The 14,173-nt window shown below is 36.1% G+C and overlaps 1 protein-coding gene across 2 annotated transcripts in view; it reads right to left on the reverse strand.

The window, feature by feature from the left end:
- Nucleotides 1-14,173, reverse strand: part of LOC150098655 (uncharacterized) — a 48,364-nt gene that overhangs the window by 17,551 nt on the left and 16,640 nt on the right. The window lies entirely within an intron of this gene.

The raw sequence follows: 14,173 nt of genomic DNA on the forward strand, positions 1-14,173 counted from the left end.
AGTCACTCTAAATGGTTACAATCTCAAAACAACTCAAAAAATCATCAGCAGTTTCTCCATACTTCAACCTAGACAAGAACAACCCCATAGGATTCCCATACCTTATATCAAGGGCATCTCTGAACGGCTCTCGAAAATTATGAAGAAATACAATCTTGCTGCCACCTACAAACCCATCAACCAGATCCAAAACTTGTTATCCCCGCCTAAAGACAAACTTTCACCTATGCTACTACCTGGTGCATATGAGGCTCCGTGCTCCTGTAAACTCTCTTATTTTGGACAGACAGGCAGATCAGTTTTTAAATGCATTTCGGAACATCAAGACCATATCTGCCTCATCAAACCGCATAAATCAGGCCTCGCTCAACACTGAGTTGAAAACCCAAACCACAAGATCCATTGGAAAAAGACAAAACTTCTGCACAGATCTTCATATAAATATGAACGTTTATATAAAGAAAGTGCTGAAGCCCTACTCCACAGACCAAATCTAAATCGCAATGATGTTCTTGCCATCCCTAAAGTATGGGAAATTGTCATACAAAATTGTGTAAAATAATAACTTAACTGTAATTAATTTTAATTTAATTTAAGTTCAGGCCGCAATGTGCGCTGCATGCAATTTGGATTCCTTTGTATGTACGCACCCTTTCTTTTGTCATTCCTAGTATTGTCTTACTGTACTGATGATGTCCTAAGATACCCAGGACGAAATATTTACGTAATAAAAAACTTACTACTGTGGTATCACGTGTGTTAAACTTAGTTAAGATAGAAATTAGATAAAAAAACCAAACTAGCAATATACAAGATAGTGTTTAAACTAGTTTAAATTTATGGATCTGAGAAATAAAGCACTTGATCAAAGATTAGATACCACAGATATGAGTTTTGAGAAAAATTAGACGCCTGAACAAATGGCATCAACGGAAGAATCATATTAAAATGAAAACATTAGGAAGGGTCTTGACATGGCTTGCATTCAAGAATGTGTGAGCAAGACTAATCTAAGGTGGTATGGGCACTTGAATAGAATGGGAGAAGAGAGGTTAGCAAAATGGGTGTTTGATGCCAAGAAAAAGACCCAGAGGTAGACCAAAGTCTAGGTGGATTGATTCAGTAAGAAGTGCCTTAGAGCAGGGGTCTGCAATCTTTCAATCAGTACGGGCCGCATTAAAATTTCAATGAATTGAAGGTGAGTTAGACTCATATGGAGGTAGCAGGGTTTTTCTCCCGGACATACCTGAGTTTTTCATCCTGCGCACAATCAAATCGGCCCTTTAGAACACGCAGTTTACAGACAAAAAATACTATTTATAGTGGGGTTCATGATAAGTAAATACAATCAATACTTGAAAAAAGATAATTTAATGAAGAAAACATTCATTTTTTTACAATGTCAATGGGCAACTTGGCAATGTTTTTCCTTGACCAGCTTGTTGATGTTGGCATCAATGTTGGAAGTCGCTATGCACAGAGTATTCTCGAGATGTTGGTCCGTAATCTGAGTTCTTGTCTTGGACTTCACATGCTTCATTCTGGAGAAGAAATGCTCCCATAAGCATGTGCTTCCTAACAAAGCACACATCTTCAAAACATGCCAGCGAAGATTAGGGAATGCATCCTCAGAAATGCAGTCTTTGTAAAATGTAAGCAAGGGCACATTGAATAATTTTTCTCTCAAAGAAGAGTTGTTTTGGAGTTACAGCAGCTCCATTTGTACTGAGCCTGGTATTTTGGCAGCAGCACATTGACAGTGAATGGCTTTGAAAATAAATCTAAAGAAGATCGTTGGTTACGAAAATCACTAAATCTTTCTTCGAACTCACTTCGCAACATGGCTAATTTTGTAGCATATTCATCAAGAGATGAACAGTTGGACTCAGCAAGAAGCTGAAAATGAGTTAAGTCTTTTCTTGCGAGTTGTGCCTCCCAAAGTTTGAGCTTGGCCACAAAACACAAAAGCTTTGATGTGATCAAACAGAGTGTGCACCAGTTGATCTTTGGATTGTAGCCGCATATTCAGTTCATTCGCATGCAACAAGATGTCGGTCACAAAGGCAAAGTCTGTCATCCACTTCAGATCGTTATATTCTGCAATCGGATTCCCCTTGGTTTGCATGAACTGCTGTATTTTGCTTGCTCCTTAAATCTAAGACTCTTTTAAGAACCTTCCCTCTGCTCAACCAACGCACATCACTATAATAAACCACATCGCTTTGATCCACTTCGCACTCTTGGGTCAAAAACTCTTGGAATTGATGATGATTCAATCCTGTTGCCTTAAAAATGTTGACGGCAGTCACAATAACTTTCATGACATTCTCAAATCCAATAGTTTTCGTGCACAAATTCTCCTGGTGGATTAAACAGTGAAGAAGCCGAATGGACGAACTCTTTTCCTTCTTGTTCCGGTTCTTTCCGTAGCAGCGCAACAAACCCTTCGTTCTTTCCCACCACAGCAAGGGCACCATCAATTACCACACCCTCAAGGTTGGTTAAGCTCAGGTCGAAACACTGGAGCATTTTCTTGACGGCTTCAAGAATATCAGTGCCTTTCGTTCCCTTCATAGGTACGAGCACTAGCAGTTCTTCTGTCACATTGAATTGTTGATCAATGCCATGGACAAAGATAGCCAGTTGTGCTGTATCCTTCACATCTGTGCTCTCATCTAAAGCAAGTGAATATGACAAATTCGGACAACTGTTTTTTTAAAGTTCCTTCAATGTCATTAGCAAGTTCTTTGACACATCGTGCTACAGTTACCCCAGACAAACTCAGTTTTTTAAACACTTCCTTATTATTTGGGCACAGAATATATTCCCAGCAGGGATGAGACACTCTTTCACAAACTCATGTCCAAGAAGGCTTTGGATTTTTTAGCAAGTTTTTAAGATATTACATAACTTTGAAGCACGCTTCGCTCTTTTCCCTCTGCGTTTTCAACATACCCTGCTGGCATTTTAAATCAATTTGGAGACGGTTTAATTTTCACATGAAACCACCCTTGAAAGTTATCGAAATTGGACACATGTTTTGTCTCATAGTGTCATTTTATATTGCATTCTTTTGATACTAACACTGACTCACAACAAATTAAACACACTGGCTTATCATTGATCGACACAAAAAAAGTACAAATTGGTCCACTTTTCATTAAAATCCCTACAAGAATCACTTGATTTACGCTTTTTACTCGTAGGCACCATAGTGATGGAAGGCGAAAAATGATCCAAAATGGGTAATGGTTATTATCCACTGAATATGTCTCACACTAATGAAAAAAGTCTGGCAATATAAAACCACAATAGGCTATGGCTGACATGACGAACCTGAGTGTGCTTATACATGAATATCACACTGTTCATAACTGACTGTGGATGAGATCCTCTTTTATTTATATGAAAATAACGAAGTATCGAGAACCTTCGAGATGCATCTGGAAGGCACTAGACAGCGCACTCAAACGAACTACTGCTTAAGCCATCTACCTGTGACACTAGTACTTAAGTACCGCTTGGCACTGGTAGATGGCTGAAGAAGCATGTCTATTTAATATTTATTTTTATAGGATTTTATGTAAAGTATCAAATGCACAGCATTCCTTGTGAATCTGGAAAGCATCTTACAATTCTAAATACCGCAGTAAACTTAGCGGCCCAGCGGGCTTCATTGAAATTATTTTTTTATTTAATTGCGTTTTAATGTTAAGTAGTTATTTTTTCAAAATGGCCAGCGGGCCATGCGTTGAAGACCTCTGCCTCAGAGGAACAAAATGTTAGATATGACAACATTGGAGTGCAGAGAAGTAACAGACTAATTTAGAGGAAATCTGTTAATAGGAGATTATTAATAATCTAAATTTAATCATGTAATGCTCTCATGCAGCTTGAACACCCCTTGAGGGTACATATAAAGAAATTGATGATTAAAGGAAATCCAACAAATTGTTTTTTTTATGTAACAGATAAAAGAAAGAACTTTAATTGGTGCCAATGGCAAGAAGATTAAAGAAGCAGAAGAAATACTGAGTTACTAAGTGGAAAATTCACCTCTGCAAGAAGGGGGGAGGGTATCATCGAAGTGAGATCCTGCAATTGCAAATGCAACAGAGACTAAGGGAAGAATTGAGATAAACGAACTGGTATACTGAAAAATATCAATGTGAATACAGCAGCAGTGGGATTGGATGGGATATTGGCTTGTGTGTTATGTGAATGTGCAAGAGAAATGGCAGTGCTTCTAACCAAACTGTTTAAGTCAACTCTGGCAAAGTTTTCTGAGAGAGTGAAATGACGTAAAGATAGCTCCATTACATAAAGGATGAAGGTACCAAGCAGCTAAATGCAGACACATTTTGCTTTCTTCGGTGTGGTAAAGGTATTGGAAAAGTTAAAGGTCAAATTCAGGAATGGGTATATAAGAATATAATACTCTATGGTGGGCAACTTGGCTTTGTGAATGGTCAGTCCTGCTTTAGTACTTTACTCACATTTTATAATAGTGACAGCTGAGTGGGGGGTAAGAGAAATTGCTACACCATGATGATGCTGAGCTTTGCAAAAGAGTACTACATGGAAAACTAGAAAGGTGGAACAACTGGAGATTGATATGAAGCTAGTGAGAGGGACAGGATATGGCTGACAGGCAAAGACAGTAGTATATGGCAGAGTAGAATCCAGGAGAATAAGGATAACTACTGGAGTGATTCAAGGCAGTGTATTAGGGATACTACCATTTAACTTGTATATTAAATATATTGGTAATGTGAGGGATATTCAGTTGTTTGCTATTAATGCAAAACTGGAGGGAGGGGATAGTTGCTAAAGGCAATGTAGAAATCTTGCAGGACAATTTAAATAAATTGGCAGTGTGGACAAAGGATAATAGCTGCCTGTTTAAATGTGGCTAAAGATAAGGTTATGCCATCTAAAAATTAAAAGATTACACACTATACATTGATGAATGGTGATGATTGCAGGAAACTGATGAGGCCAGGGATTTGGGAATGAAGGTGATCAGAGTGTCAAAGTTCAGAGGGCATAGTACAAAAGTTGGTAAAAGAGGTCAAAGAATTACTTGGATGTTGTAGAACACACTGACAAGTAAAGATAAGGAGGTTATTATCCCTCTTTATTAGACTATATGGCTGCATCTAGGCTACAATGATTTGTTTGCTGGGTTTTCTTGAGGTGAAGAGATGAGTGACTATAATGGTGATGGGTCTGTGGAATGTCCCTATGAGGCCTTTTTTAATTTTGGATGTTTGAAGATGTGTGGGTTGGGAGACATGATAGAAACTTATGTTACCAAAGGGTTCTAAAAGACTAATGCAAAAGAAATTTTTCAAATATATGACAAGTAGGGGTAGCTATGCTCTTGACCTGATTATTTAATGAAAGTCTCACTATGGGATAGGTTCCTGAGGAATGGGGGGGGGAGGCAAAATAGTAACACTCAAGTATTTCTGGGACAACAGTTTCTGATTATAAACTAGTCTCTATCTGCAGTTGTAGCCAAGGTATTGGAGAGATTGGTTAGAAGTGGAATACAGGATTGAATTGATGGACAATTCTTTACAATAGTCAACATGTGTTTGTAAAGGGCAGTTTTAGCAATTTACTTGCATTTTATGATAAGGTAACAAGTGTGTCAGATATGGGAGATTCATATAGTGTGATATTCTTGGAATCTGCAAAAGCATTTGATAGATTACCTCAGGATAGGTTGACATACAAGCTGCAGAGGATGGAAATGTATCAAGTTTAGATGGATCAGAGAATGGCTCTCTAAATACTGGTGAGTTGTGAATGATGAAGCAGTGTTTCAAAAAAAAAAAAAAAAAAAAAGATAATCAGTGGTGTGCCTGAGATTCTATTCTTGGGACCCTGCTGTTTAACTTATTTCTTAACGATATTTCATGTGAATTGACCGAGAATTATAAGGAGCACTTCTGATATTAATTCCTTTCAGGAAGATTTGAATAGACTTTGAACAAATGAGCAGGGTTATAGTTTTAATACTAAGTGCAGATGTTGCATTTTGGAGTACCAAGAAATAGGACCTTATATCTTGGTACTCCTGTGGCACTGTACTGATGGAACTGTGCTACAGGAAGTGGATGAGATTCAAGACTTGGTGATGATGAACAGTAGACTAAAGTTTTAGAGGTTTTAAAGTTATGATAAGGAGTACACTGATATGTAGGGATAAAGAGTATTTGTACAACTGTATAAGGCAATGGTGACACCACACCTGGACTATTGTGCTCAAATTTCGTCACCTAGTTTTCACTGTGATGTGGAAAGATTGGCAAAGGTCCAGAGATGAGTGACTAAGACAATATCAAGGACTCTGGAATGTTGGCTATAAAGAAAGGTTAAAGAAATGCAAATTACTGAGTTTAGTGGAGAGGAGGAAAAGAGGTGCTGTGATAGGGCTGTTAAAGTTATTAAGGGGATTTTATTGGATTAATACAGAGGGAATTATAAAAAGAGCAGAAGGTGAGAGGGGAAGAAATCAAAGGACCACCATTGAAAGTTGTGTAAGAGCATGGTAAAGAAGGTTGTGAGGAGTACATTTTTTACATGGAGAACATGTTGTCAATGCAGAGAGTGTTATGGATTTTAAAGGTTCAGTATGATAAATGTGTTGTCAGTTGAATGAACCTTCCATGATGAGGCTGCTGACACCATGGTGGGTGCAGTGATAATAATTCTCATTGTTTATTCAAACAATGAGAATATTCAAACTAATGAATCAGTGAAGTGATTCATTAGTTTGAGCTTTATCTGCATTACATGTTGCTAGCGTTTGTGTTGCACAACTACAAAAGGTTGTATCTCAAAAATCGAAAAATTTGGATCCATGATTATCCTGAGACCATCTCATTAATAATGAGTGGGTTAGGATATCTCTTCATAGTTTATTAAAGTGGTATGGAATCACCTTTGCATATATAAAAGTAGCTTACAGCAGTGCTATGCATTAAGAAGCTGGAAGGAAAGAATATTGACAGTGCATGGGAAGTTGTCAGGGGTTGTTTGAGAGAAGCACTATACCCAGCATTAGGAGGATAAACCAATTAGATTTATTCAAGCATACATGAGAAGAAGCGATGAAAATTTTGTAAAAACAAAAAAAAATCAGCAGTAAAAAAAGATAAAACTATGAAAATAGGCAGACACATTAAAAACATAATTCATCTCAATGGCTGCTGCAAAACTTTTATATTTGAGCATTTCTAGTTGAATGCCATTTACTGTCTTTTCACATTTTTGATATTTCACAGCTGCTTGATTCAGTCAGTCATTGTCTATTTTGTTTCATGTTTTCAAAGTAGAATAATCATACGAGACTTACAAAATATCTTTCTTCAATTATTATATCATCTTTGTCATCTCTAAAGCCTTTGTCACCTTTCCTACCTTTCATTTCCTATTTTTACGTAATTTAGGTTTCTTTCATTTTTCTCCATACATTTTCTTAGGACACATGCCACCTTACCTGCTAGGATTTTTTTTCAGTATGATTTCTTTTCCAGGACTACCTCTTTAACTTCTTGATCCATCATTGAAGGTTTAATGTTTCTGTCTTTACAGATGACTTTACTGCATCTTTCCTGGCTAAATAAATCAACCATCTACTGGGTTTCTAAAGTTTGATTCTTGTTTTCAAGCCCCCCCCCCCCCCCCCCACAAAAAGTTTTCAGTATTACAATATTTGTAATACTGTAAATTTTGCATATTAGGATCCTTTCGTTAACTGCTTGATTTTGAAATTATTCTAAAAATTTATAATTTTAAAGTGCAATTTTTTTTTAAAATGTGATAAAAAATGATTATATTTTTTAAAGTATGCTAATCATTTCAACTTGCAAAAAACTAATCAATCACTTTAATTACTCTTCAGTATTAATTAAAAATTTATATTAGTCTTTTAAACTTAGCCTCTAGTTGCAAACATGGGATAGCACCAGTGACTACTAAGCTTTGCCATTCCCCCCCCCCCCTAAAATCACTTTCTATTTCACATTCTAAGCTATTTTCAAGGTGTCCCTAACAACAATAGCATAAATGATAACATTTTTCGTATTTCTTGTGTGCTCTCTCCACACATGAATTTATGCACATCTGTGTAGTGAAACAGTGTCAGTAATAACTAAGTGAAGTCCTCAACAGAAATCCAACAGGTATTGTTAGCTTCGATTTCTTTTTTATTTATTATTTAAATTAAGGGGATATTAAATCCCACATTGTTTTAAAACCAAATAAGAAACTCAAAGATTGGAATCAGAGAGTTTTATGCCGAATATAGTATAATAAACTATAAAAGTATTGGCGACTACTAGCGTGAACTAATGCAAGTAGTCCAAGTATGTAGTAAACTCGGGCAACTCGCAGCAAAGGTGGTAAAGTTCTGATTGCTATTCTTGGTATTTTCCATAATGTAAAACACATTTCCTAGGAAATATATGCTGTTATTACATTATGGTGGGAGATCACTATCCAGACCAGTTTCAGCCTTTATTTTCAGGAGCTAAATCTGGTGAATGGGGTGGGGGGGGGGTGAATGTTCAATCACACAGATTAACTTTGAAGCCAGAAACTGTTCACAGTGAGAGGTGCATTGTCATGAAACAGAAACAAATTGTTATTGTGGAACAGTTTTTTCCCTGACACATTGCATTACTCCTATATAATACTGATCATTCACTGTGGTGCTCTCAGGAACAATTCTCAGTGGATAATTCCAGCAGTGTCAAAAAAAAATAATGACCATTGTCTCAACATGTGATTTTTTCAACCGGGCTTTTTTTTTTGCCAGGGAGAAGATGTTCCATGCTGTGGCGTTTTGTTCCCAGATCAAACTGAAAATACCAAGTTTCACACAGTGATAATTCTTTGCAGCACATCACGATCATGATCAACTGCATAGATGAAATTTTGACAACATGCAACCCAGTGCTCCCTGCTCGTGTGTCAATGCATGCAGCACAAACCTCAAACAAATCTCTCTCTCTCTCTCATGCAATTCTCTTTCTAAGATTAATCTAGCCATTTCCTTACTGACACCAAGCTGTATAGCAAGTACCCTAGTGGTTATTCACCTGTCATGGACAAAAATTTACCTAAGCTTTCACCACATTTTCATTTGATTGTGCAGAAACTAGCACAGTGCGGTTCATCCTCCAGAGACTCCCTCTACTCTTTAAATGTTGAAAACCAGCGAAACACCCATGTACAGTTCAGACAGTCATTGGCATAAACCTTTTTTAGGTCTTGGTACATTTCTGTAGCAGTTTTTCCTAATTGAATAAAATTTTATCACAGCTCTTTGCTCCATAATGCAACTTCTGACATGCTCCACTCACACGCTCTTATTTTAATGGTTGCCACACAAAAACGGCTACATCACTGATTCGAAAGTCATCATCATCTTCCTTATACCCTCTTTTACCTTGCGGTGTCGAGGGTCCATTGATCATCGGACCTCACTCCGAATACAGGATAAGGTGGTCAGCCTTATGCCCTGGTGTATCCTATGGCCTGTAGTGTTGAGTTCTCAAGGCCAGTTTGCCTGCTTTGTGGGATGAAAAACCCCAGAATAAACTGGGGAAAAAACCCTGCTGTCCACGCCCAAGACTGGCTAACTTGGCTATGGCTGAGGAAGATCCTTCAGCTCCTCACATCACCGACGGGTATCGAACCTAGGACACTCCTTCCCCAGGCATATGGTTGTGAAGCGCATAGCCACTAGGCTAACCGCGCGGACCTGATTCGAAAGTTGCACCTGCAATTACAACATACTCTAGCAGTCACAACTATAAACAGATTTGTTACTTTTATTCAAAAGGACTGTCCTGTAAAAATCAATTTCATTACTTAATAGGCACACTGTGTGTAGCATTTCTGTATATGTACATCCCCACAGTAAATGTGTAGTGTGCACTCTCTTTCAGAATCTAGATATACAATGAATAAACTAGAACTTCCATCAACACAAAAATTGTAACGTTAAAAACTTACAATAATGCTAATCTTATACCAATTTTACAAGCACCAAATGACAACAGAACTGAATCTACAGTGAACAGCAATAAAATTTACTAAGTTTTTAGTTCATGTTGTTTCTAAACTGGCAAGAAATATGAGAACATTATCTGCATTATATATCTTGCTTGCCTAGCAAGATATATACATAATACAGATAAGGTTCTGGAAACCTTGAAAATTGATTTTTTTTTTTTTTTTTTTTTTTTAATGTATCGATTTAATTTAATGTTAACAAGAAGTTTCATCTGTGGAAACACCACTTTAATTAAATCTGTTTATTAAAATGGAATAAAGTACAGTCTTAAATCTGTTGCAGAAAGTCTAAAACATAGAAAGAAGATGAAAAAGAACAGTTCCAGTTTCACCTTCTTATCACAGTGCACATGTTCAAATTCTTATTTTTGGATTATACAGAGTGTAATATTTGTTTGTTACATGAACCAAAATTTTTCTTATTTGAAAGAAGAGGAATAAATTATAGTTCATATGCTTGACGCTGATATGAACTATACTTGGAAATTAACCTATACTATTTTAAAGTGACAGTTTTTTTTTTTTTTTTTTGACTAATCAGTTAATTCTCTCATATATTTCATTTTTAATTTATGCCTGAATCTCATTCTGATAATTTCTGAAATGGAACAGGAGAGGAAAGGGTTAATGTTTTATTGCCAGAATGCAGAAAAAAGAATCAGGTCTAGGTTGACAGATAATAGTGCTTGGAGAACTGAAATGTCAAATGTAGCAATATTGGAGACTAGGCAAATATGGAAGAAACTTATTGTTACTTTCCCTTCAGCATACAGGCTCTGTATTTGAATATTAATGTGGCATGGATGTTTGTGAATGCCTTTGGGTAATAGGTAATTTTTACTACCAAGTGTATGGCCTAAAGTAGCTAAAAAGTATAACACATTTTAGAGGAAGACTTTTGTTCCAAGGATACTGATTTACCTTGCAAAATGCTCTTACAAGGTAAATCAGTATGGAGTAATAATATGAAATAGACTGTCAGTGTGGAGTGGCCTCCCATAATGATTTGACTCTGTGGAGGTGCTGTGTAACATTAATAATGTTCAGTTTCTAGACTAGCAATAATGTTTAGTTTCTAGAGAAAGGTTCTGAGATTATCTAACCCTCAGCTTATGCACAATACTGATGCACTAGCGGTTTACAAACATCTTGTGGATGGAACTTCATAAAACATCTTCTCACTTGTTCAGCATGTGTGGCAAACAGTGCAATTTCTTGTTTTTTTTCCTTTTCTTTTTATCCCCTAGTATGCAAAATATTCATTTTTTGAAAATTTTGTAATATTTTATCACTTTTTTAAAAACTACTACTACAGATATGATTATCTCTGGATTCTGTATAAACTCAGAAATTGTATAAGTGAAGATTAAACACATTTTCTCAAACAGGAAGCAGTACTTACACATCCTAGCAATACTCTGACCACTTAATATACTCGCATCGCCTATCCTTTTTGTTTTATCCAGAACGCCGTATATTTTTGAATTTTCACTGGCTAGTGTTTTGTTGGCTTGATCGGTGGCATGGCATGACAATGAAGGATATCAGAGAAATAGAAGATAAAACAAAACGGGAACTAGATGAGGTAAGTTTGCATTTTGTTGTAAAAGATTAAATGGAGGAATAGTCATATAGTAGTTAATATATTGCTTATACCCAGACTTACTTAGTCATGGTTGTGTTGGGAAGTAAATAAGTTCCAGCTTAATTCATTTGGATTGTAAACTGTTGGTTTTTGTTATCACCAGCAAAATTACTGATATTGTTACCATTTTGTTACTGATAAATTTTGATGTCTTGTTAACTATTATATGATATGTAAACTGCTTAGTTTTACTTTTGCATAACAGTCATGTGGTGACATGAAGATGTTAAGATATCAGCAACTCTACAAGTCAGTAAAATTTCCTGCTGCTTTTGAGAATATCTGATTTTTCACAAAGGATATTGAAATTACAACCCAGCTCTTCACTTCTTAATAGAACTGTAACTTAATTTTTCTTCTCATGCATAAACTCAAACAAAAACTTTACATATATGGTATTTGTTTATCCTTCTGAATGCAGATATTTGAGAACTGCACACACACAAGTTTTTAAAGCAGCATACATAAGGTGCTCTTCGACCTTGAATATATTAATTACTTGATTAAGCAGAAAGTTCAGGAGAAAAGAGAAACTTGTTGACATTGGATTTGAAGATGTACAGATTCAATCCTTTTGAAAATATATAAAAGTAAAAGCTGAAAGTCTGTTCCCAAAGACTAATGAAGAGGAAGAACATTTTCTTGGAGTCAAAATATGAAAGAGGTGATTTCTTATGTTTGCATAAATCTTATCTGGTGCACTAAGTAAAGAAATTCCTCCGTGATTCTGATATTCAGTTTTACTTCCCTTTTCATAGATGTGTACTAAAAGAGCTCTACTGTAATCATCTGGAATTTAGCCTTCTGACCAGGTTTTATGGATTATTCAGTGCAGTGGCTATAAAACTTATTTGAGCATTTCTGATTGAATATTGTCTGTTCCAGTTGCAGACGATATTCATTCTGCATTTCAACCCGATCTTGGAGAACTCATTGGCAAAATCTGAAGAAACATTGATTCAGCCAGGGAAGCATACATTAAACTTGTTTGCAAGGATAAAAACATAACTAACTTAATGGCAGGCTTAAATTAAGGAGGCAGTCTTAGGGAAGAAGAAAGCACATTAAAAGTCCTAGAAAGTAAGTGGTACAGCCTGATGAAATCTACTGGTCTCCAATAACTCATCAGTCAACAAAACCTCCATAGCTGTGTATCTTGTGATGTTACTGGAAGGAACATTGATGATGGGACACTGCACACATGTGTACTGTGGCAAATATCACCATCCCCACTTGTAAAGTAATGACAACTAATGCAGTAGTGTCAAGAGTATTCAGAGTGCAAACAGTCAGAAACAGCTCAAGAAGATGACTAAGTAAAAGAAATACTAAATCAATATCAACAATAATCTGGCAAGAAGAGTCAAAAACTGCCACTTCATATTAACAATATTGACAAATGCAAGAATTTACAAAAAAATTAATAAAGATAAGTTTTTCAAACTACTGTTTGCACATAATTTATTACAACTGAAAAATTAAATTATAAAACATAAGCTATAACAAGCTAAACATAACAAATTAACACAAATACAGGTAATAATAAATGCAAGCAATGTTACCAAGAACCAAAAATATACTAAATACTTCTAAACCTCAGACCTCACATCAACCATATTATCTTCCACAAGCAAAATTGCCGACATCAATACCAAACACTGATACCATGATATGCTAATACACTACCAAACACTTCTGTTCTGCTGCCTTAGAAAGCTAACTTGATCTCTAAAAGTCAGTAAAACCAATGTACAACCTCCCATACAGAAACAAAAAGCCACAAATGGAAAACCAATACGAGACATGTGGGAATCAATAACCAAATATTTGCAGTAAAACTAACATATCACCAGATATACCAGCCTAGTTAGACGAGCAGTTAGCGTATGTGCTCTCCAGCCAAAAGGCTGCGTGTTCGAATCCCACAGTGGGAATGGATGTTTGTGATTGTCTGTGAAAATACGAGTGGTGGTCGTCAGTAGATGGTTTTGGTGTAGATGATGTAAGTAGTTGTAGTTGGAAGATTGAGTGGTGGAGATGGAGAGTCGTGGAGTAGGTGTCCTCCCTCGATGAGTCTTTGGACTCCATGGAGGTGTCATGTAATAATATCTAAATGTTCTTTTATCATGCACATGTTAAATACTTCCAACAATAATACATAATTCTCAACTTTACCACTACAAAAATAAATAAATAAAATAATATTTTATTATTGCATTGTATGGTTGATATGCTTTGGTTGCATGGCTAGTTCCTAGTTACATGTACTGAAGATCAGCTAATTCAAGTATTCTCTGTCAAGTAGCAGTTTAATAGCTGTGGATGATTGGAATGGGGATTACAGATAATTTTCACTGTCAAGTATCAGATCATTCACCCAATTTATTTGAGATCTGAAGCACCTATCAAGTAGCATGTTTTATAGATAGAAGATTT

The sequence above is a fragment of the Typopeltis vanoorti genome, chromosome 15, assembly GCF_054136105.1.
Source record: "Typopeltis vanoorti isolate ZY-2024b chromosome 15, IOZ_Tvanoo_1.0, whole genome shotgun sequence".
Lineage (NCBI taxonomy): Eukaryota > Metazoa > Arthropoda > Arachnida > Uropygi > Thelyphonidae > Typopeltis > Typopeltis vanoorti.